The 24,938-nt window shown below is 36.6% G+C and overlaps 1 protein-coding gene across 2 annotated transcripts in view; it reads right to left on the reverse strand.

Annotated features, from left to right (window-relative positions):
* Window positions 1-24,643: 24,643 nt before the first annotated feature.
* The window catches only part of LOC131050934 (histone acetyltransferase HAC1), a 42,768-nt gene continuing 42,473 nt past the window's right edge, over window positions 24,644-24,938 (reverse strand). For both annotated transcript variants that reach the window (XM_057985263.2, XM_057985257.2), the window contains exon 17: window positions 24,644-24,937. The gene's annotated coding sequence lies outside the window, so the exon portion shown is untranslated. The remainder of the gene's footprint in view (window position 24,938) is intronic.

Raw genomic sequence — 24,938 nt, forward strand, 5'->3', positions numbered from 1 at the left:
AGTTGTTGGGCGAGATTTTCAACTTGCTGCCGCAACATGTCTATTTCATTTAGAGGAGGAGGAGGTGGGGGATTAGCTTGATGAAGGTTATATCTGATGTGATCTCAACCTCTTTCATCCTCATTGAGACTTTGGTGTTCTGATGTTTGCCTTAGTTGTGCAACATCAAAGTCAGAGAGTAGTTTAGCCCCCTCTTGAGCAAGTCTTAAAAAGTGAGCATCGGCATTGCTCCTGAGTATTTCATCAAAAAGTCTATTAAAGAGAGAGTTGTGTTGTGCCCTTTCTATTGCTGCAGGAGTAGGAGTACTTGGATTTTCATCATTTGTGTTTCCTCCAAGGGCTTCTTGGAATTCATTAAGATTTTCCTCCTCTTCCTCTTCAATTTCTTGTTGTCTAGACCTGGATCTAGTATGAGCCATTTTGTTTACAAATTTTTGTTAAAGTTTGATGAAAATGATGATGAGTTGGTGATGAAATGAAAGATTGATGTTTGGTGAAGTGTTTTGCATACGGATCTCTATTACTAAAGGTATATGCTACCAAAGTTCTTCCTTGAAATTTCTTGTTGTGTTTTGATTGACAAAGTTTGATGTGATAAGGTTTAGAGAGATCTGAGATGTGTTACAGACTCAACTACCTAGTAATGAGAGGACTCACTCATAGACTAGTTTTAACCTGCGTAGAAATGTCTCTTAGGATGAGTTTATCCTAGATGTAGAGACACTCTAAAAGTGATGTATTTGTGTTTGATTCAAGCAATATCGAAATAGAACTTAGGACAAAAACCTTTTGATGTTTTGAGAGTTGGAATGGATTTGATCAGATGAATATGATAATGGATGAAATTTTTAACTTCAACAGAAACTTTGTGTTACAAAAGGAAAAAACTCTTCCTCTTCTTGTTCAGGGGTTGGTGGTTCTACCCTAGCTGAGTTATATGTGATACAAATATCTGGAAAGAAGGTAGGATTGATCTTGCCTCCCTTGTTTTGGTGATAACTCAAAGCTCTATATTGAGTAAAAGCTCTGCGGTTTAATGATTCTTGATCAAACTCGTTTGATTTCCCTTGAAGGTATAGACGCATGCGATGTAAGAAGGTTCTATGAGAGACAAAGATTTGTCTATTAAGATAGAAGAATTTCCTCCTTTTGATAAAAGCCTTTGAGCTCAATGGTCTTTTCTTCAAGTTGATGTGTTGAAGAAGATTCTTCTTTCTTAAGATGTGAAGAATGGTCATATAGTTTGATACTTTTGATTTTTGCTCTTTGTTTTTTATCTTTTGGTGTTTATTGAAAAAGTTTGTGTTGGATGAATACTTGTTTTGATTTGGGTTTTATGATGTTTCTTTGACAAGAAAACAAAGCAAGCACACAAACACAAGAATGTTGCCTCAAAAGGCACAAGTAAGTATGGGTCTAGATCAACCCAATCTTTTGAACTTTTTATGACCCTTTCCTTCAAATGTATTTTAGGTATTTTCCAAAGCCTGAAGTCGGCTCAATTTGCACTGGTCTTGACCCAAAAATGAAAACACTTCAAACACTCTTTATCCCTAAGGTCAAATGTCCAGTTGTGATAATTTCAGCCCACATCTTGATATTTCTTTGAGTTTGGTACTACATACCTTATGAATCCCGTTGTGGCAGGTAAGGATTTGATATACTAAGTCTTGCGCGAGCATAACAAATAGATGATCCCTATGATGGGGGAGTCACCACTTTTATCAGGCTACAAGTAACCATTCAAAAAGCTATGTTTCTACTCAAGGAAATATGTATGGTGAGTATCTTGGGAGGAAAACCATCTATGCTCTTGCACTGAACTTCTCACAAATATCCTCAATCAATAGAACGGGTGGGCTACTACTTAAGGTGTTTAGTAATTTTTGATGTTTTTGGACATAAGTTCATTCTATGGTGACTCACTTAAGAGCCTTGTAACTTGTGGTGGGGCCCATTTGTCCTTTTGGCAAGTTACATTGTAGGAACAGCTATACCCAAGGCTACAGCTTTCGCTCTCACCTGATTTCTATAGCGGCTCGAAGGATTTACCGCGTGAGGTCGTTCCCAAGAGTGATGTGTCTCTTGGCAGACCTCTCTTAAAAAGATAAAATTTGAGTGTTACTAACACTTTTCTCTTGCACCTAGGACCACGAAAGCCAAGAAAGAGGATAGTGTGTGTTAGAAGTAGGACCACTCGACAAACTCTTTTGCACAAGTGTGCCAAACACAAAATACACTTGTTCTTTTTAACTTGTCATTGCAATGATGTTCTATCTAATTGGAGATGTTGCTCCAACAACCATGATGTTCTTTTTAACTTCAAAGGCAATATGTTTGAGTAAACTAGAATTTGAAATCCTGGTCAACTGAATTTGAAACACGTATGCATGAAGTAAATCATTTTGCAAAATGAGACAAGTTGATTGTTCTTTTTAGATTTTGACTTGTCTTGTTTTAAGCACCAAAATAGAGATTTGTTTCCTAACTTCCAAGTAAACAAAATTGTGTTGTGATTTTTAGAAAACAAAATGAAGATTTGTTTCCTAACTTGAAAGTAAACAAAATTGTGTTGTGATTTTTAGAGCACCAAATAAAGTGTTTTTTATTTTAAGCAAACAAAAAGGGGTTAGTTTTAAAACCTGCACATGAAGCGAAAAGTTAGTAAAATCTGAACCTATGGTGGGCTTCCACAAGCCTAAGAAAAATTATTTTATTGGTTACATGGTCTTTTTTACAATGTTCTGTTACAATAGCGCTATTCTGTGTAAAAACAGAAGCGCTACTTAACACAAATGCGCGAAATTATAGACAAAAGCGCTAAAGAATAAGACTTAGACAGCAATACAAATGCGCTAAACTATGGACAAATGCGCTACTTAATAGTCAAAAGCGTTATAATGGGCAATAGCGCTAAATTTGAGACAATAGCGCTATTGTAAAAACAATAGCGCTAAAAGATCAAATTTCAACAGCGCTAAAGCGCGAACAAAAGCGCCAAAGTGCGACCTGTGTGTCAAGCTAAATAGTCAAAAGTTAGTTTGTTAAAAAAAAATGTTGTTGGATTCATGTCGGGTTCACCAAATGATGTTCTGCAAAATGGGTTAGAAAATCTGTTTGATGGCAACACACACAATAGCACAAGAAACAAATCGTTAGTGTTATCAACAAAAGATTATCCTACACAGGCATATCAAGAGAGATACTAAATAAGAAATGAAAAGCATACAAAGAGAAAAGAGGTAAACTAAACTCCTCCAAATGCTAACCAAAACGTTCATAGTGGTTCCTCCCTTGTTCCTCTCCTCTCCAAGTTCCAAACTAGTGTAGCTCTTAGCAGCTTTTTGCACTATGGATGCCTTATGGAGGTTCAAGATTGTAGATGATTATGAAAAGTATGCAAATGCAAGCTTAATAACCAAAGAAAGATGAGTTATCTAAATGCTATTTGTTAATTTTAACCAAAAGAGTGAATATGACTAATTATGCTAAATGCTCTCTAAAATTCTCTATAACTTAGATGCATAGAAGTTTTCAGGATCTGGATTATGAAGAAATGGGCTCTATTTATAAGAAAAATGGAGCAATGGATGGTTAAGATTGAGTAATCTCAACAAGGGTCAGGATTGAATGATATTCAATCCATGTGAGGACTTTCAACTTAATCCCAGGATGACAAGTGTCAACATGAGAGAGGTTGAGAGGAGAGGGAATAAGCATTAAATGATTGACATAACCTGAGAGTTAACTTGGGAGTTAAGGTCAAGGTTGGGTTGAGTGAATAAATTCTTTATTCAAAGAATAAAGCTTTTATCCAATGGATAAACTCTTGTGCAAAGGTTAAAGGGATAACTATGGTCAAAGCAATAAATGTTTGAGGAGACACATGAGTCACATGAGGGTTGAGTTAGGGGTTAACCATAAATGGTCATGTAAGAGCCATAAGTGGTTTGGAAGACTTTAGAGGTTAATTTGTTGAACACACAAAGCATTTAATGTTTTTCAAAGACTTTAAAGTATTTGAGAAGTGACTCCAGGTTGCTTAGGAATGTGACAATAATTAGGGGATGGATTAGGCTAATTAGGAAGGGTTTAGAAGAATCTAGAAGGGGGTTAGGATTGCAAGTGGGTTTGGTGGGTGAGGAAAAATAGGATTTTAATTAAAATAAAATTAATTTATTTCAACTTGTGGTTGCAACTTGCATTTGTAGGAAAATGCAAGTGGGGGGGATTTAATTATTTAAATAAATGTTTTATTTATTTAAAAGAAGAAAGGGGATTAAATTAAATAAATAAAATTTATTTATTTAATTGATTGTGAATTTGGTTTAATGAATTAATTAAAATAAATTGAATAATTTATTTAATTAATGAGAGAATGTTTGAAGATGAATTAATTAAATGTTAATTTAATTAACTGATGGCTAGTGGATTTTTAATCAAATAAATATCAAATATTCATTTAATTAAAATGGACAAATTTATGTGACTACACATGCATATTGAAGAATTAGTTATCAATATGGATGATTTTGTAATCTCTTATCAAAAAAAGAGAACTATAGCTCCCACTACACAAACGTATTGAATCTTTGTTAAAATAGTCATATGCACTCTAGAAATTTTTCAGCCATCAAAACTTCATATTGTACGATTTCATCTTCTATTTAATTGGTTACAGTAAAAACAAAAATGACCTCTTAATTGGCAATGATTATATATTGATCCCCATAGGCATATGCATCTGACGCCTATAGGTGTGATTGCTAGTAAAATCAAACCCTGTATAAAATCCCCATAGGCATGCATCTGACACATGATCAAACCCTAATGCAGTATTAAATTAATATTTAGTTACTTAATGATCATTTAGGATTCTTTAATTGATATAGATAGATTTTATTTTTTTCTTTAGTTTGCCATTGTTTCTTTTAGAAACACCAGTTTGTAGTTTTCTATTTATGTAACATCATTTCATTAATTGATTATGCAATTACCAAAACATGGTATGAAAGCAAGTTTTTAAAATTCGTCAAAATCCTCCTACAATTTTTTTTTCTTTTTTTATAAAATAATTTTTTTGTTTTGAAAACTCTTTTTTACGGGGCATGTTTTTTCTTCTAATTCGTGGGTGTTTTTTCTTAGGATTTTTGCGGGTTTGTGAAATTTCTTTTTGTTGAAAATCGCGCACGTATTTTTTCATCTCTCTCCACCCATGATGTCTGTATTTCTTGCAACTAGATTCAATCTTTGTGTGTGTCGTGATTCCTTCTCTGCGTGTGATGTGTTTCTGGGTATTCTTTCTTTTCTTGCATGCGACAATTTCTAGGTCATGTTTTCGGCACACAACGAGGTTTTTTGCCAGCGACAACTCTGTCTTTTTTTGAGACTTCAACAAATTGCATCTGGGTTTCTTTTTGCTGCGTGATAGGGTTTTCTTTATTGGATTTTTATCAACAAAAATTTGTTATACACAACTTGAGCTAGGGTTTCTTGTTTTTGGCACTATTTTTTGTTGTTTGTGGGTATTGTCACATTTCTGCCAAAATCATGGTGTTGAGTTTCAACCCAAGGCTTTATTTTTCAGTGCATTCTCCACTATTTTTCATCATTACCCCAGGATCTCTGCTTCAAAATCCATGCCAAGGTTTTGAGCCTTTTTTCTCTGTCTTGGGATCTGTGTCGAATGTTTATGTGATCTGATTTTAAATTAGAAGCTTTTGCCTCATTTTTTGTTCCTTCACAAGGTTGACTCACTTTGATCTTAACAGTTGTGATGGTATCTTTGACCAACATTATGTTGCAAAGTAGTCAGAAGTTCAATGGTTGCAATTATAACATGTGGAAACAGCACATGTTAACTAGTTTTGAATACCGGTGCCTAGAAACAGATTATTTTGGGTCAGACTGCTCAACCCTTTGCAATAGAAAAATACTAGGACAAGTTCAATGAGCACAACTGAGAAGCGATAATGCTCATCAAATTATCAGTCACCGATGATAAGCTGCCTCAAGTGCCACCTAGAAAAACAGCTACAGAGATCTAAACTTGTTTGAAGGATCTTCATGAAACCTCAGATAAAAGTAGAGTGTTCTTCTTGAAGAACATGCTATTTTTAATCATGATGAATGAGAATATGTCCTTGCAAGAGCATCTAATAAAGATAAAGGATATTCGCGGCTAGCTAGAAGCTATTGGTCGCAAGATGGAAGAAGAGGACACAATAGTCATTACATTGAAGAGTTTGTCACAATCATATGAGCATTTCATTCAGAAGCTCAATATCACTCCCACTAATGTTGATCTAAAGTTTCTTGATCTTTGCAACAATCTTCTCCAACAAGATCGGTGGAAACAACAATTTAGTAGTAGCACTCGCACATTGTCTATTGAACAGGCATTCAATGTCAAAGCCTTAGACAAGGGAAAAGGAAAGTCCTTCCAACAGAAAGGACAAAGAAAACCTCAAGAGAATCAAAAGAAGAATATTCAGTGTAACTACTGTCACAAGTATGGTCATATGAAATATTGCAAGAAACGATTGGCATCTGAGCAATCTAAGCAAGGAGGGTCTTAGCAAAAGTCCTTTGTTGCAAAGCATACTAAGTAGGAGTCTGCCTTTTATGCTTTTATGGCCAAAAGACCAATAAATCATGTTAAATCATCTGCCTAGTACAACAATTATGGTGCTTCTCGACGTTTCTCTCATCGACGGGACTGATTAACAAAATACAACCCATTCAGAGATTTTGTGATCTTTGGAGAAGAGTATATTGTTCTCGACAACGACAACATTCAGATTACATCTAGAGGGAGAAATCTAATATTTCTCAATATCTAGCATGTTCCGGACATGGAACTAAACCTTCTCTTTGTCATTCAAATTATGTACCATTCTTGAAAGCTAGATGTCGTCTTCAGTGCACACAAGTGCAACATTGTTGATAAGGAGACTTGCACCATTGTTGTTGTTGGACTTGAGAATCATGGTATTTACAGACTTGTTGACACTAGTGATTCTCAGGAGCATGCCATGGCAGCAAAGATCTCTTCCATTAGCACACTTTGGCATCAATGGTATGAGCACGTGAATGTTCATTATCTCTCTCAGTTGGCTAGGGAGGGCCTAGGTGTTTTGTTACCTGAGATTCAATCATATAGTCATGGTGGTATTTGTGGAGCTTGTAGGTCGGTAACCAGCATTGTACTCCTTTCTCAAATAGTGACACTTGGAGAGCTTCCTAAATCTTGCAACTAGTCCATGCAGATATTCGTAGACCGATGAACATTGCATTAGTCACTAGCACCAAGTATTTTTTGTTATTTGTTGAAGACTTCAATAAAAAAAATGTGGGTGTTTTTTCTTAAAAACAAGTCAGAAGTGTTTCCTAAATTTCAAAAGTTTAAGGCCTTAGTTGAAAAATATTATAGGTATCTCATCAAAACTTTTAGGTCAAACAATGGGGGGAATTTTGTTATACTGATTTCTCCAACTTATGTGCACATCATGGCATTAAGCGCCAACTTACCACACCCTACACCCCTCAATAAACCAATGTTGTTGAGCGAAGGAATTGCACAATCACTAAGATGGCTTGTTCTATGTTGGAGCATAGAAATGTTCCTGAAATTTTTTGGGTTGAAGCAGTCTACACTATAATTTACGCTCTAAACCGATCTCCCACACAAGTCATTAAGAAGATGACCCCAAAGGAAGCCCAAAATCAGCCACTTGAAATTTTTTGGCTCTACTGCTTATGTTTGAATTCCAGATGCAAAAAGATCAAAACTAGATTCCAAGAGCTATAAATTGATGTTCAAGGGCTATAGTGATAATAATAAGGCTTACCAACTGATTTATATAGATATTGATCGTCTCATATTCAATCGAGATGTGTTTGATAAAGGAGGGCCTTTTCTACCCACTTCTCCTATTTTGAGTCATGAAGATCAGCCTCTGAAGGCTAAGGATTTGGGTGTTCAACTTCAGTTAGCTCCACCTAAAGGGAGGGATTCTAATGATTATGAACTCGAGGATGTTGAATCTCCTAGGCAAGATCTTGTTCCACCAAATTTTCCTAAAGAAAACTTGGATCGGCATCCTGATGAGTTTCTTCCAGACACTCCTGCTCATGTTGATCCTCTGGCATTCGATATAGGTGCTTCTCCTCATCGACTTAAATGGTGGGAAAATACCATTGGTGTTGTTTGTAATGATGAACTTGTTGAGGGGAGATCTTGTAGAGGCAAGAGCAAAAAGAACACAGTAAATTTTCCTCTCGTGGGAAACCTTTAGGGTATTTTTAAGCCTCAAATATATTTCGAAGCAAAAGGAATACCTGAATGGGAAAAGGCTATGGAAGTCAATATCATAGTCTTCAGAAGAACAACACTTGGGTTTTGTTAGAACTTCCACCCAAAAAAAACCCATTGGTTGCAAATGGGTCTACAAAGTGAAGTACAAAGCTGATGGAACTCTTGATAAGTACAAAGATCGGTTAATGGCTTTCTTATAGAAAGAGGGCATCGACTTTGAGGAGTCCTTTTCTCTTTTAGAAAAGATGAGCACCATCTGACTTGGTCTAGCCATTGCAGCATAGTTTGGTTGGAAAGTCCATCAAATGGACATCAAGAGTACCTTCCTCAATGGAGAATTGGAGGAAGATTCTCTATGATGCAGTCTCAAGGTTGCCGAGAAATAACACCAAGTATACACTGGTGAAAATACTCTATGGCCTCAAACAAACTCCTCGGGCATGGTATATAAAAATTGATCATTATTTGGATGGACAAAGCTTTCAGAGGAATCCTTCGGATCCCAATTTGTAAGTCAAGAATACTGGTAGTGAGATCATTATTTTTCTCATCTATGTCGATGACCTAATCATTACTAGTAGTGTAGCACATGATTGAGCAGATCACACAATATTTCTGCCAGTCTTTTGATATGACAAATTTGGGACTTTTGCATTATTGCCTTGGTGTAGAGGTTTGGCGGACTAGTGACAGTATCTTTATTTCAATTCAATTAGTCCATGGTTGCAAACCAAGAAAATTTGACCCCAACTGGTTAAGTCCTTTTGTCATAACCAAAGTAATAGGAAACGACGCTTATCATTTGCAAACAATGGATGGAGATCCACTCCCTAGTCCCATTAACAACATGCACCTAAAAAGATATTACATCTAAGGGTGGGTTCATTTCAATTTTCAGTACTTTTGCATATTTCTTTACTACATTTCAAAATACATCATAGTTGTTTGCATATCACCATTGCACAACATATAGTTGCATACCATTGTTTCTTTTACTCATATAGTTGTATCAATAATAACACAAGATGATTGTCTGATTTATTCACCTGTCTGCAATGAAAGGAAAGAAGGTGGACTCATTTCCTAGATACTTGATCATGAAGTCTTAAGGAGGCCTTTAGTCATTGAGTTTCAAACATCGCCTTGTCATTGAGCTTTATCTATGGTTGTGTAGAGGTTTCACTATTCAACCTTGTTACCAGGTCCTTTCAGGGATGTGAGTAAGACATCTGCGGTATAAACCTCTCCATCTTTGCAAGAATGTAGCGAAGGTTTCTCCTTCTTTTTTCTTTGTTGCAAATAAATCCATCAAGGTAACTAGATTATCTATATTGAATGCAAAGTTTGATATGAATAACTCAGCCAGTTCACCCCATGAAGCAATCTTAGGAGGGAGGTGTGAAAATCATTCTAATGTTGTCCCTCCAAGACTTTTGGAAAATAGCCTCATTAAGTATGCATCATCGTGGGCTACCTCAATACATGTCGTGAAGAATTCTCTGACATGATCTCGAGGATCACCTTTCCCTCTATATTTGTCAAACCTTGGAGTTTCAAAATGCATGGGAAAAGGTGGTATGCATAACTTTTTGTCAAAAGGATATGGACAGAGGTCCTCCATTGTATAGCTCTTTTTATCATTGACTGTTTGCATAATGGTCATTTGTTTCTGAAGATTCTCCATTTGTTGAGTCAAGCTCTTTATTTGCATCAATGGTGTATTGACTTGATGAGTGTTTCCTACAAAAGGGATAGTATTGGACTACCTTTGAGCTTGCTGAAATGTAGACTGACCATGTAGTTGTGTACCACAAGTCCCACTAGGTGGTGTAAAGTATGCAAATTGTGCATTGACATTCGGCTGAGTTGAGCTATTTATTCCTTGATTCACATTTTGGCCACTATAGGTGGATCCACCTGAAATTGAAGGTTGAGTTATACTTGTTGAAGCAAGGTTTTGAGCTATTGTAGCTTGCGTTGTTACACTGGGCATTGTCTAAGATGTAACATTAGTACTTGTTGATGCAATTGTTGACAATGTTGAAGTTGTAGTCGCTTGAGTATTTTGAGATACACCCTGGGTTGATGTAACAAGTGTTGCTTTAGTTTGTGTAACAGTAGGTACTTGAGGAATATTTTGATTCAATGTCACACCTGGCAGCAATATAGTCGAAATGTCCACCCTTGGAGGTAATTTGGCCCCATTTTGGACTAATAGTGTGAGATATATGTCTCTGTCATTATTGATGAGAGCGTTGAGAATCATAAGCGTTGCAGGATCTAGTTGACTTCTTCCAATTCTTCTTTTCTCAGATTGTGTTGTATTTCATCAATGGAAGGCATCATGTTTGTGTTTGTTGATAAGGTTATGGGTCTCCGACCCAATGTTTTTTGATTTGTAGACAAGTTCATATTCCATGTTGGGTTAATCAAAGGGTCGTTGTTAGGTTCCATCTGATGTTTCACCTTTTGAGCACGTGTTAATGGCATGAATGTTATTCCAACGTGATCTTGACTCTTTAAGATTCTTAAAATGCAAATGCAAGACTCAACTAAATATAGCTAGGTATGCTTCTAAGACTTTCTAAAGACTAAAATGCAGACAATGCAATCTATGAGTGAAGACTTGCTATCAAGGATTTCAGAATTCAAACACAAGATCTTCAGTGTATTGCCGAAATGCTTCAAATTTTGCCTCTTCTTTGATTTGATTTTTGAGGTCTATGTCAATTTGTACTAACTTTTGAACTTCCTCATCTATGACAACTTGGACTATGTCGAATTGGTCTTGATCAACTATCAATTCCTCAGCAAGTATGTTTAACTCATCAATTATTTTTAATTGAACGTTGTTTGACCCAAGATTGGGTTGCTCAAATGGGAATTCGTTGTTTCCTTTTAGACCCATATGCTAAAGATTACAATGCAGACTATATGGAACCTAGGAATTATTGATACTTTGCTTTAAGGACTCTAACGAGGATTTAGAAACTCTGGTAAGGTTTTTTCAACCAATTGTCTGATGGCTTCCTTTTGAGCTGCCTTTTTTATTTTTTTCCTCAATTTTTCATCAAGACGAACAAATTTTTGGATCTCATTATCTATGACGGTTTCAACTATATTGTACTGAGCACGATCAACTTTTAGTTTCCAATCAAGGTTGTCCAAACTATCAATTATTGCTAATTGGTCATTGTTTGGCCCAAGATTGGGTTGCTCAAATGGAAATTCACCATCTCCTTTCAGACCCATGAACTTAGGTATGTTTTTTAGACTCTAAATGCAATACTGAATTCTATATGAGTGGATACAAACTTGATTGAAGAATACTCTTTTTGTGATGTGAGGACTTGTCCAAAGACTTTGTGTAGTATGATGACACTAAAGGACTTATGCATGAACTAGGTGTCTAGGACTTAAGATCACTTGAGAATGTCATGTTTTCCATCTTTGAATTTTGCAAAAAAATTGGTTTGATATTGGTGTTGATGTTGACACTTGACTTTGTTGAAGGATTTGATCTTGTTGATGTTCTTGACAAAACTTTGGTTGAGGTTCCACTTTGTTTTTGGTATTTTCTAAAATGTTTGAATTTGGTGAAATGTAGCAAAGGACACAACAGGCACATCAAAAAGAATAATACTATGAAAAGAATGTTTGTTTAAAGAACTTTTTCAAATTCTCATGAATGTTGGAGTCTTTTTCAAGATCCCATTTTGTTTTCATTGTAATTGGTCAATCGATAGCACATCGAGCAGGCTCTCCTAATGGTCAAAAGGTCACAAGTATTACCACATCCTACATCTTGATACTCCATCAACTCAAACATCCCTGTCACACCCTAGGGTGCACCCGTTTTTTTGCCTTTTTCAAAAATTAGACCAAAGAAGATTGCTCCTCAATTGGCATGTTATCCTGGGAGATATATGGTGAGTGTCTTGGGGGCGGATTCTTCCCCACCCTTGCACTGTGATAATTCAAGTGTCTGGTTACTGACTCGGTTGGGCTTCTAATTTCTAAGGTGTTTAGAAAGGGTTTCGTTCGAGTGGTCACAATCAATATTATTTTACACTCCGTTGAGGGAGGTCTCCCAGTTTGTAGAGGTTACGCTCTACAAATTTTAACGTACCATATAGGCACTGAGGGAGGCATAACGTCGTTGTGATAGCATGTAACACTCGTCGCATATGATTTTCATCACATACGCATTTATTTAGAGTGGCTTGGATTACTTGGCTTTAGTCATTGCCACTTAGGTCGTTCCCCTCTCACTGGCCTTAATGGCGCCCTAAGGGCAACTCAGGAGGGCAGGCCTTCTAAAGGATGTAAGTACAAAAATTTACTAAAAGCATAAAAGAAGAGAGTTTGGTTTTCTGATCACCCATTGAAGGGGAGAGCATAATACATATCCCTTCGAAGACACGAAAAACAAAGTTCTTTTTATCCTTCCATTGCAATGATTTTATATTCTAAGTGGAGATGTTGCTCCACACAGGAATGGTGTTCATTTTTAACCTTCATAGCAATTTGTGAAAGAACGGGAAAGAATTTGATTTTGTTCTTTTTAAAAGCACCAAAAGAAATTCTCTACTCTAACCCTGCAGAGAAAATAACACTAGTAAACATATGGTGGGCTATACAGCCTAATTTTCTCAGTTACAGAGCTCCGTCTTTTCACAAACAGAGAGAAATCCTAATAAAAACCAGAACTAAATAAAGACAGAATGTTAAAAACCTACACTTGCAATTGCGAACTAACTACTGAGCAATTGTGAACTGATATTTGATCAATTGTGAACTGATATGCTATCAATTGCAAACTACTATGATAGCAATTGTGAATTGATATCTAAGCAATTTCGTAGCAATATTAGGTCAATTGTGAATTGATGTCTGAGAAATTGCGTAGCAATATTAGGTCAATTGCTCATCAGTTAAATGCAAAAAGAAAAAAAAACTTAATTTTTAAACAGTAGAAAAGACAGAAGATAGAGATTTATTTTGCAATGATGTTATCCCAAATCACACGATCCATCACATCAATGTCATCATAAAATTTGTATTTGGCAATGAATAGGTGGATACTTTATGGTATTGGGCGATTTATTTTTTTTCTTCAATTTCACAAAGCTCTCTTTCTGCTTTTAGGAGTCTTTGGTATGCTCTTTGTTCTCTCCTATGTTGTCTTCCTTCCTTGCATCTGAGATTTTGAAGTTTACCTTTCCTGCCATTGGATTAGACACATTTTATGCAAAAAATGAAAATTTCCAAAATTGAAATTTTTTAATGGGTTAGGTGCACAAGATCAACTTATTAAGAAATAACCAACAAAAAAATTAATTTTTCCCTTTTTTGAGCAATTGCGGATCATTTTAGCAATTGCGGTGGATTTTACTATCAATTGCAAGGGATTTTGATGATTCTGGTTTTTTATGCATGTATGGATCTGCAAAATCAATCAAAAGCAACAAATGAAGGTTAGCATTTCTTCACGTCGGGTTCACCAATTGTTCTCATGTTTGAAATCATCAAATCTACGCTAATTAACTAATTAAATAACAACTAACAACTAAAAATCCCAAAACGACGAATCACAAAAATCCTTAAACACATTAAGTTGATTTTAAACACAATGCAATGAAATAAATGATAGAAATAGAAAGATTAAACTAGATTAAAACTCCCTATTCTCCACTTGTGCTTCCATTGTTCTTCTCCATTATTGTTGGTGTAGGTGGCTCTCAGGTATTGCACTGATTTCCTGCATAAGATGGACAATAATTTTGAAGATTGTGATTCTCTATTCTGGATTCTAGCTTGAAAATGAGAAAATGAAGTTGAATTTATAGATTTTCAACACACAAGAGGTGAGAATTTGAACTCAAGTGTTGATTGATAGACAACTGAAATTGATTGATCTATTAACTCATTAGATTGATCTGTTAACAGAATTGATTGAGGAGTCAATTGAATTGATTAACCAGTAGACTGAATAGACTAGCTAGTGACTGAGTTGATGAATCAGATGACTGAATTGATTGGAGAGATAAGTGGATTAATTGATCAGTCAGAAAAGGTGATTGAGAGTTAGAAAGGGTGATTGAGAGTTAAAATTGTTTAGGCATTGCATTTTTAATGTATACTTAATTAAGGGTACAAGATTTTCATTGAAAATGTCTACTTGCTCAGCTTCAGGGATGTGAGTAAGACATCTGCGGTATAAACCTCTCCATCTTTGCAAGAATGTAGCGAAGGTTTCTCCTTCTTTTTTCTTTGTTGCAAATAAATCCATCAAGGTAACTAGATTATCTATATTGAATGCAAAGTTTGATATGAATAACTCAGCCAGTTCACCCCATGAAGCAATCTTAGGTGGGAGGTGTGAAAATCATTCTAATGTTGTCCCTCCAAGACTTTTGGAAAATAGCCTCATTAAGTATGTATCATCGTGGGCTACCTCAATACATGTCGTGAAGAATTCTCTGACATGATCTCAAGGATCACCTTTCCCTCTATATTTGTCAAACCTTGGAGTTTCAAAATGCATGGGAAAAGGTGGTATGCATAACTTTTTGTCAAAAGGATATGGACGGAGGTCCTCCATTGTATAGCTCTTTTTATCGTTGACTGTTTGCATAATGGTCATTTGTTTCTGAAGATTCTCCATTTGTTGAGTCAAGCTCTTTATTTGCATCAATGGTGTATTGACTTGATGAGTGTTTCCTACAAAAGGGATAGTATTGGACTACCTTTGAGCTTGCTGAAATGTAGACTGACCATGTAGTTGTGTACCATAAGTCCCACTAGGTGGTGTAAAGTATGCAAATTGTGCATTAACATTCGACTGAGTTGAGCTAGTTATTCCTTGATTCACATTTTGGCCACTATAGGTGGATCCACCTGAAACTGGAGGTTGAGTTATACTTGCTAAAGCAAGGTTTTTAGTTATTGTAGCTTGCGTTGTTACATCAGGCATTGTCTGAGATGTAACATTAGTACTTGTTGATGCAACTGTTGACTATGCTAAAGTTGTAGTCGCTTGAGTATTTTGAGACACACCCTGGGTTGATGTAGCAAGTGTTGCTTCAATCTGTGTAAAAGTAGGTACTTGAGGAACATTTTGATTCAATGTCACACCTAGCACCAAAATAGCCAAAATGTCCACCCCTGGAAGTAATTTGGTCCCATTTTGCACTAATAGTGCGAGATATCTGTCTCTATCATTATTGATGAGCATTGAGAATCATAAGTGTTGCAGGATCTTGTTGGGCTACTTCCAATTCTTATTTTGTGAGATTATGTTGTATTTCATCAATGGAAGGCATCAAAAAAGGAAAACATATTAACTAAAATCTTTGATAGACTTGAGTAATACAATGTAAGGCTCAATCCAAAAAAATGTGTTTTCGGAGTAACATCCGAAAAACTCTTGGGGTTCATTGTATCCAATCGTGTCATTGAAATAGATCCAGAAAAAGTAAAAGTCATTTTAGACATGTCGTCACCCACTACACTCAAGCAACTCAGAAGTTTGCAAGGCAGATTACAATCCATAAGGCGTTTCATTGCCCAATTGGCAGAAAAGTGCCAGCCATTTCAACACCTTTTAAAGAAAGGTGTCACATTCAAATGGACACAACAATGCCAAGAGGCATTCCAAATACTAAAAGAATATCTTTTGTCCAAGCCAGTCTTGTATCCACCCATGCACGGGAAACCATTACTTTTGTATATAGCTACAACAAATTCCTCCTTAGGTGCTCTTCTAGCACAACATGATGAACAAGGAAAAGAGAGAGTTGTCTACTACATCAGTAGAACACGCATTGGATACGAACTCAATTACTCACCAATAGAAAGAGTGTGTATTGCAATAGTTTTTGCATCACAAAAACTAAGACATTATATGTTGAGTCATAAAGTCCAGCTCATTGCACACTTCGATCCACTCAAATACTTGATGAACAGAGCAGCATCAACTGGAAGGCTTTCCAAGTGGGTCATGATACTTAGTGAATTCAACATTGAATATGTCGACAGAAAAGCCATTAAAGGACAAATCATAGCAGATCAACTTGCAAAACCACCCCTACAAGACAGTTATCCAATGGTGATAGATTTTCCAAATGAATTAGTATTTACATTGTCAGCACAAACAAACTGGAAACTATTCTTTGATGGGTCTCACACAAATCATGGAGCAGGAGCAGGAATTCTATTCATAACTCCTCAAGGAGATTCAATTCCCAAATCATTCAAGATCAGCTTCCCTTGCACCAATAAAATTGTTGAATATGAAGCCCTAGTGGTAGGATTTTGTACTGCACTATAGTGGAAAACCATGGAGCTTCAAGTCTTCGGAGACTCGCAGCTTATTATTAATCAAGTTAATGATGATTACAATACAAAAGACGATAAGCTAACACCCTACAAACAATTGGTAGAAGAATACAAGCAACTCTTCACCAATATAACATTTGAACAAATACCAAGAACGTAGAACAAGGCAGTTGATGCAATGGCAACAGTAGGCTCTCTCTTGGATATGCCAAATGATGGGACTCACTTTGCATTTCAAGTGGAACAACTCATTGTGCCAGCTCATGAAATACCATCCATTGAATATATATGTATGATAACAGGACCTGAGTCCCCATGGTACAGAGATATATATGCATACCTGCATGATCAATATATAACTCTTGATCTTTTACAAAATCAAAGGAAGGCACTCATCCGACAATCGTCAAGACATTCAATCATTGCTGAAACTTTGTACAAAAAAAGTGTAGACGACACCTTACTCATATGCCTCAATGTTGAGGAGGCACAAATTACCTTGAAAGAAGTTCATGATGGCATATGTGGGGCACGTTCTTCTAGACCTGCTCTAGCAAAAACACTGTTGCGAACAGGTTATTATTGGCCTACAATGGAAAAGGACGCTTACGAGTATGTCCAAAGATGAAAGCAATGCCAAATGCATGGAAACTTGATCCATGCACCTGCTCAAGATCTTCAGCCAATAATATCACCATGGCCATTTTCACAATGGGGATTAGATCTTGTGGGGAAAATACACCCTACCTCCTCCAACGGACATAAATTTATACTCACAGCTACTGAGTACTTTACAAAATGGGTTGAGGCAATCCCGGTGACCTTCATAACAGGGAAGCAAATAGCTAAATTCATTTTGAATTATATCATTTGCAGATATGGAGTTCCCATGTGCATTGTAACTGACAATGGGGCGACCCTTCAAAAATCAAAAAGTAAGTGAACTTTGCGACCAATTTCACATCCAACAACGTTTTGCGACACCCTACTATCCCCAAAGCAATGGTCAAGTTGAGGCAACAAACAAGACTATTCTGAAAATCTTAAAGAAAGTTGTCAATGACACTGGACGAGATTGGCATCTCCAGCTGAATCCAGCTCTTTGGGCCTATCGAACTAGTGTCCGCACAGCCCCTGGTGCCACACCTTACTCTTTAGTTTATGGTTCAGAGGCTATTTTACCTATCGAGGTAGAATTGCCATCACTAAGAGTTTCTCTAAAAAACATTATCTCAAAAGAAGACTATCAGCCAAATCAAATTCACCTGTGGTGAATGAATCAACAGTCAAGCAACTGGTTGGAAATCTCATCTACCTAACAACCACTAGACCTTATCTCAATTATGTTGTGAGTTGCATATCTTGCTTCATGACAACCCCTAAGGCAAAACATTGGGTTGCAACAAATCATGACCTAAGATATGTGAAGGATACACCTGACTTTGGCATTCTATATAGCAGAAGTAAAGATCATTAGCTGATTGATTTTACAAACTCAGCTTGGGTAGGTATTGTTGATGACAAGAACTCTAGTTTTGGTTACGTCTTCAACTTGGACACGGGTGCAATCACATGGACCAATAAGAAGAAGCAAGCGGTAGCTATTTCCTCAACCAAAGTTGAATATCGAGGAACTATCAAAACAACATATGAGGCAATTTGGCTTCGAATGATGCTTTCTACCATGCAAATGTCTCAAGAAGGTCCTTCACCCTTGTGTTGTGACAATCAAGGGGTGTTGAAACTTGCCAAGAATCTAATCTTCCACGAATGCAACAAACATGTTGAACTTAATTGTCACTTCATTCGACAACTTGTAGAAAATGGATTTGTTCAATTACAGTATGTTCCAACTGAAGATCAAATTGTAGACATCCTCGCCAAGTCTATGAACTTGAACAAGTTTGTAAAATTTAGGAGGCAACTTGGTGTAGTTGATAAGATGACCATTAAGGGAGGGTATTAAAGTAATATTTAGTTACTTAATGGTCATTTAAGATTCTTTAGTTGATATGGATAGTTTATATTTTCGTCTTTAGTTTACAATTATTTCCTTTAGAAACATTGGTTTGTGATTCTCTATTTATGTAACTTTGTTTCATTAATTGATTATGCAATTACCAAAACAATATGGATTCAATACATCAGCACTACAATATATGAATATTTAATACAGTACGGTACAGAGCCCCACAAGTGATCATGCTCGACAACAATAGCACTTCCTTCACACAAGAACATACTTTGCATGTGATTGAAAAAGGCGTGTCAAGAAAAGTCAGCTTATGATCGTAAGCCTTTTTTTCGCTATATTTGTAGAGAGATTCAAGGAACCTCCATAATATCCATTTAACTGCGACAGAATTGCTCCAAGTTCCAACAATACATTAATCATGGTCTCTTACCTACCCTTCAAACCTTAGTAAAACTAAAATCCCATCCAAGTAAAGCTCAAAGAATGGAAGCCCTTGAGATCACTTTGAATCCATGTAAAGAATACGGAAACTTAACTGAGCAAAAATATCTCAGCAAAGTTTGACCAACACTTCCAGTTTTAGACATCACCTTTATACTAACAGATCCTGAAACCTTGGGTAAGCACAAGCTAGCAAATCTTGGCTAATACTTGTCTTTCAAAACAATGCACAACTACCCTTCTCTTTTGACTAACAGATGACACAAGTTAACAGAGCTTGGACAGCCCCATGAATAAGTGAAGCTCGGGGAGGATTAGTTCTAAAGCTCTACCCAACATTATTCTCTCAGAATGACAATGGAAAAAGTCAAGCAAAGCTCGGGGAGCAACAGACTAACACGCCTCGCCATGTGAGTACTACGTATTTATTTCTTGCCACTAGCTTGCATCAAGAAGCTCTATTGCTCAACATTGTTGTCCATCAATCCAAAGGAATATTTAAAGGTGTAAGCTAAAAAAAATTGCTATAACTTCTCATCAATCATGTTTAATTCACTATAAACTAAAAGTTTGTGATTGAAAAAACAACTCAATTAATTCTAAATGTCGTTTGGGACAGCACAGAATGAGTGGCATCATGTAGTTATTTCAGTGGTTTCTTTCAGGTCAAATCACTTACCATGCAAGAGGCCTAAAAAATCACAAAGCAATGTCTAGACTCTAGATTATCTTTGCAATAATAATAAGAAATGGAGCATAGAGCACCCTAATATATAAACACTATCCACAAATGTGCTCGCCTTTAAAGCAACCTAACAACCTAAAATTCATCTTAAATTGACACAACACACTAAAACAACTACAGAAATCCTTTGACAGAATTTTTTATCAAAATGAATGAATGCCAGTTTCATTCTAGGTTTTGATATCATATTGCTACAAGCTCTAATGTACAAAAATTACAATAGCATGCAGTGTCATTAATATAGATGACTTTGCAATCTCTATTCAACAGAAAGTACAATTGTTATCTCTACATGGCATCGATGAATCTTGGTTCAAATTGGTCATAGGTCTACTAGAAAATTTCTTCTATCAAATTCTAGTGTACAATCAAGTGTCAGGTATCATTCCCGGAACGATGTCTTACTATGGACAATGATAATAATAATCCTAATAACAACTTAAAAATCAGCACTGCAATGCATAAACATTGTGATTGAATGAAGTATGGTTATAAACGAGGTTATCGGGTTCGCCCTCCTAGCCCCTTGGTCCTAGTCCGATCCGGTCCCGATTCGAAGTCATGGTCCAGTCCGCCTATGCTCCGAACAAGGTTTGTGTTCCACAAGCCTGGTTCGAGCCAAGACGAACCCGGGCGGACCCAAGTCGAACCTGAGCGGATCAAGGTGGACCCACGTCAAAACCAGGGTATCGGCTGCCAAAAAACACTTTTTTTTGCAAAATTTAAATTTTTTTTGAAATCCACCTCTTAAAAAATGAAAATAAAACCCTAAAAGTGACTTTTAAAACATAAACTTGGCTCATTTCTCCTCATTTGTGTTGCAAACAAAAGTTTTTTGCTAGCAGGTTCAAAAACGAATGAGCAAAGTTTGACTTCCAAAATCTAATAGGAGTTGAAAACTAATTTTTGAAGCTTCAACAAGTGTTGCAGCATCATTTCCACACATTTGCAAGCTTCCATTGGCTGAAAGAGGTAGGTTTTTTAATATTTTTTTTCCACTATTTTTGTTTCACAAATTGTCAAACATGAAACATTAATTGTTTTTTTTTTGTTTTTGTTTTTTAATATGTTCATATTATTTCTTTCCATGGGAACTAGAATGGCATCTACCGCACAAATGAACAATCAAAACAAAGAAATGAACCAAATTCTCCCCTATGGAAGTATGTTGACATTTTAAGACCACTTCTAGGAGGTGGGGGATTTCGTTGGAGATGTCAAGTATGTGGTAAAGAACGTAATAGTTCATATTGTCGAGTGGTAGGCCATTTGTGTAGAATCCCAAGAAGAGGCATCAAAAAATGCCCTGAAAAAGAGGGTAAACCTATACTAGATGAGACAGTGATGAAATATATTAAGGAGCATCAAGCAGTAGAAGAGAGAGAAGCCCACAGATTGAATCAAACCGCACCAATAAAACAAAGGGAATGCAAACCCCATCTAATCCCAACGTTGTAGTAGAAAACCACCCCTTCTTTTCCATAGCTAAACCTCAAAGTGAAGCACCCTTGACACACAAAAGAATAAATGGGCCTTTAGAAACCGCATTTCAAAATGAGAATCGAGACATTGTTGACCAAGATGTATATATCCAAATGGGTTGGCTTTCAATGTTGTTCGCTCCCCATATTGGAAGCAAATGTTGAGAAATGTTAATGAAGCTCCAAGAGGGTGTAAGGGCCCAAGTTATAAGAAGGTACATGGAACCTTATGGAAAAAAAGGTGAAGGGGGCTAAAGATGCATTGAAACCCATAAGGGATTCATTGGCTGGGACAGGTGTATCAATTGTTTCAGATGGGTCAAAAGATTCTAAAAATTGTCCCTTGATCAATGTCATAGCGGTGTCCCCTAAAGAGGCAATATTTTTAAAAGTTGTGGATTGTGAGGGCCAAATAAAAGATGGCCAATTTATTGCAAATATTCTCATCTCCGCCACTGAGTCAATGGGACCCCGCAATGTTGTCCAAGTCATCACGGACAATGCAAAAAATTGTAGAGCTGCTAGTTTGTTGGTTAAGAAACGCTATGATCACATCTTTTGGACACCTTGTGCAATCCATTCACTCAATCTTATGCTACAAAAGATTGGGAATAAAATTAAATGGATCAAAGATGTATATGCAGAGGCTGAGGACATCCAGATGTTCATCACAAACCACCACGTCTCAAGGGATTTTTAGATCCTTTTCGAATTTGAAGCTATTGAAGGTAAGAGAAATAGTACTTTAATTTTACATTTTCTAATTTTTTCAATTTGCAATGTTCATAATATCATTGTGTAAGCTATATTGTGTATTCCTCTTTAAAGTTTAGCTTTATTTTTTAATCATTTTGGCATTAATTTGTGTTATAGATTGTTGAGACCCATTTTGCATCAAACACAATCATCTTGAGACGACTTCTGAAAGTTAAAGTGGCACTTTGCAATATGGTGATCGGCACAAATTGGACTATATGGAAGCAGATTAGCAATGAGAGGGCGGCAAAAATTAGGGACCAGACATTGAATGAGTCGTGGTAGGATCTTTTGACATATCTCCTTAGTTTCACCGAGCCCATTATGAGCATGATTCGCTATACCGACATGGATAGGCCTTGCATTGGTGAGATTTATGCTGATGGCATTGACTCAATGCTTGAAAAAAAAAAGTGCACTATAAATGCAAGAGAGAATGACCCCGAGGAGAAATTCTTCAAAGTGGAAGCAATTGTTGTAGAAAGATGGAATTGTTGGAATCACTGTTATCGTTACACCAAAAGCTCGAGTTGTCAACGAACGAAAGAGCAGTCAGAGACAAGGATCCACGGGAGGCAAGAGGAAGCACATGTCGTGAATCCCGAAGGAGGTGCTAACCAAGTCAATAATCTCTCCCTCAACACCGACTGAGGGTTCTGCACCAACGGAATGGAAGCTTCCTAGGATTCAAACTCGTAACCCAATGCTCTAATACCAATTGTTGGAATCATCGTTGCCATTAAGCCAAAAGCTTGAGTTGTCAACGAACGGGAGAGCGGCCAGAGACAAGGATCCACGAGAGGCAAGCACATGTCATGAATCCCGAAGAAGGTGTTGACCAAGTCAACAAGAATAAGATGACCACTCTTTTGCATCTTCTTGCCTATGCTTTGACACCAAAGTACTATAGCAATCAATTTCTTGATAAACCAGGAAGGATTCCACCATGGAGAGATCTAAAAGTATGTGATGGGTACAAGGCAACATTCCTTGGACTCTATCCTAATGATGATTTGCAAGATATTGTTACAAATCAGTTCATAGAATTTGCAAATGGAAATGGTCCAAGTGTTGATGCTCTTTGTCATATATCCAAGGAGGACACTCATAGTTGGTGGCACTTACATGGCACATGCTTCCAAAACCTACAACCCCTCGCTATCAAAGTTTTATCACAAGTTTAATTAATTAAAATTTATCACAAGTTTATTTATAGTTTACTTTGTTTTCATAGGTTGCTAGTTCATATGCTTCGGAAAGAAATTGGAGCACATACTTTTTCATCCACTCAGTAAAGTGCAATAGGTTGCTATCAAAAAAAGCAGAGAATTTAATATATGTGCGTTCCAACCTACATCTTCTTTTACACAAACGACGTGACTACAACCAAGGAGAAACAAAGATGTGGTATATAGAGCCAAAGCATACTGATTTGGATGCTTCCACTTCTCAACTTGTTGCATTAACATTTGATGATTTGGATAGCAGCTTGTTGCATTAACACAATGATTCTGATAGCGAGCAAACTTATAGTGCAAGTCGCATTGGCATTGGTTTCATCTAATGTCAATGTCAATGATGAGTAGTAGGATGAGGATGATGAATTACAGAATCAATTTGATGATTTAACTTTAAATTGTTGAAAGTTGAAACAATGATACTTGAATATTTTGTCATTTTGATATTAAACTTGATGTATATGATGCTATTATGGTATGATCGTGATACTATGATTACAAATTTATGTTGGTTTTGTTGTTTATATGATGCTATGTGACATGCTAATCTTAATTCATGATTATAGGCTGCATATATATATAACCCAAACCCCTTTTCAAAATTTTGCCATAGCAGCGTACCGATTCTTCGAACCTGAACCAGTGCCTGAACCCGAACAGGCAACTTAGGTTATAAATTATGAGTACAATTGCTAGCAAGATGAAATCCCAAACTAAGTACTCAAACCTCTCAGCACTACAATGTATGTATATTGAATAAAGATTAAGGCCTACAAAGCCGATCATGCTTGACCATCATAGCAATTCCTTCACATAGAACATAATTTGTGCATGTTGAAAGCAGCTCAGGCATTGTGTCAAGAAAAGCCAGCTTATGATTACCAACAGCACTATTGCACCCTATTGATGGAGCAAGGGACCAAAATCGGAGAACCTTCAGACATGTTGATAACCATCAGCACTATTGTTCCATCATGGTTCCCTTGGCAAATGCCTCTTTCTTGCCACTCCACTGAAGCAGGAAGTTTTGTTACTCAGAACTGGTGGTAGAGATGAATATTTCAGGTGTAGGCAACCCATTTAGTTACACAAGGACTTCTCTCATTAGTTGTTATAATTGGTAGCCAGCATGAATATTTGTCTACATGACCTATAACATTCTTCACCCTACTAAGAATAAATGTTCTCATATTGCATCTTACATTGCCTATGGATTTACAGGAAAAAACTAGCTAATTATCAATCACTGTGTTTGTCAAAAATATGGCTTGCCTCATCCCCACAAGAATTACTATTTTGACTCAAGTTCCAAGTCACTGCAAATCCCAATTGCCCAACAAGACCCAAAACTGTAGAAAATGACTCTTGAGATGCAATTTTGGAATTGACATAAAATTCATTGTATTTACAGAAGCCATATATTTTATACTGATGGAAATACTAGACCATTCCATAACATTTCTGAGTTCCAAAATTTGGAAATTAACTACTATCATGACAACATCGCACCATACTGTACAACTCAAACCCAGACATGCCAGCTCAATTACAACACTGTCGTGCTTGATCAGCTTGTCCCATGCAAAAAGATGACAGTCCACCAATACCCAATAAAGAATGCAATCAGCCCACTGGTGCCTTACAC

Source organism: Cryptomeria japonica, chromosome 2 (genome assembly GCF_030272615.1).
Source record: "Cryptomeria japonica chromosome 2, Sugi_1.0, whole genome shotgun sequence".
Classification (NCBI taxonomy): domain Eukaryota; kingdom Viridiplantae; phylum Streptophyta; class Pinopsida; order Cupressales; family Cupressaceae; genus Cryptomeria; species Cryptomeria japonica.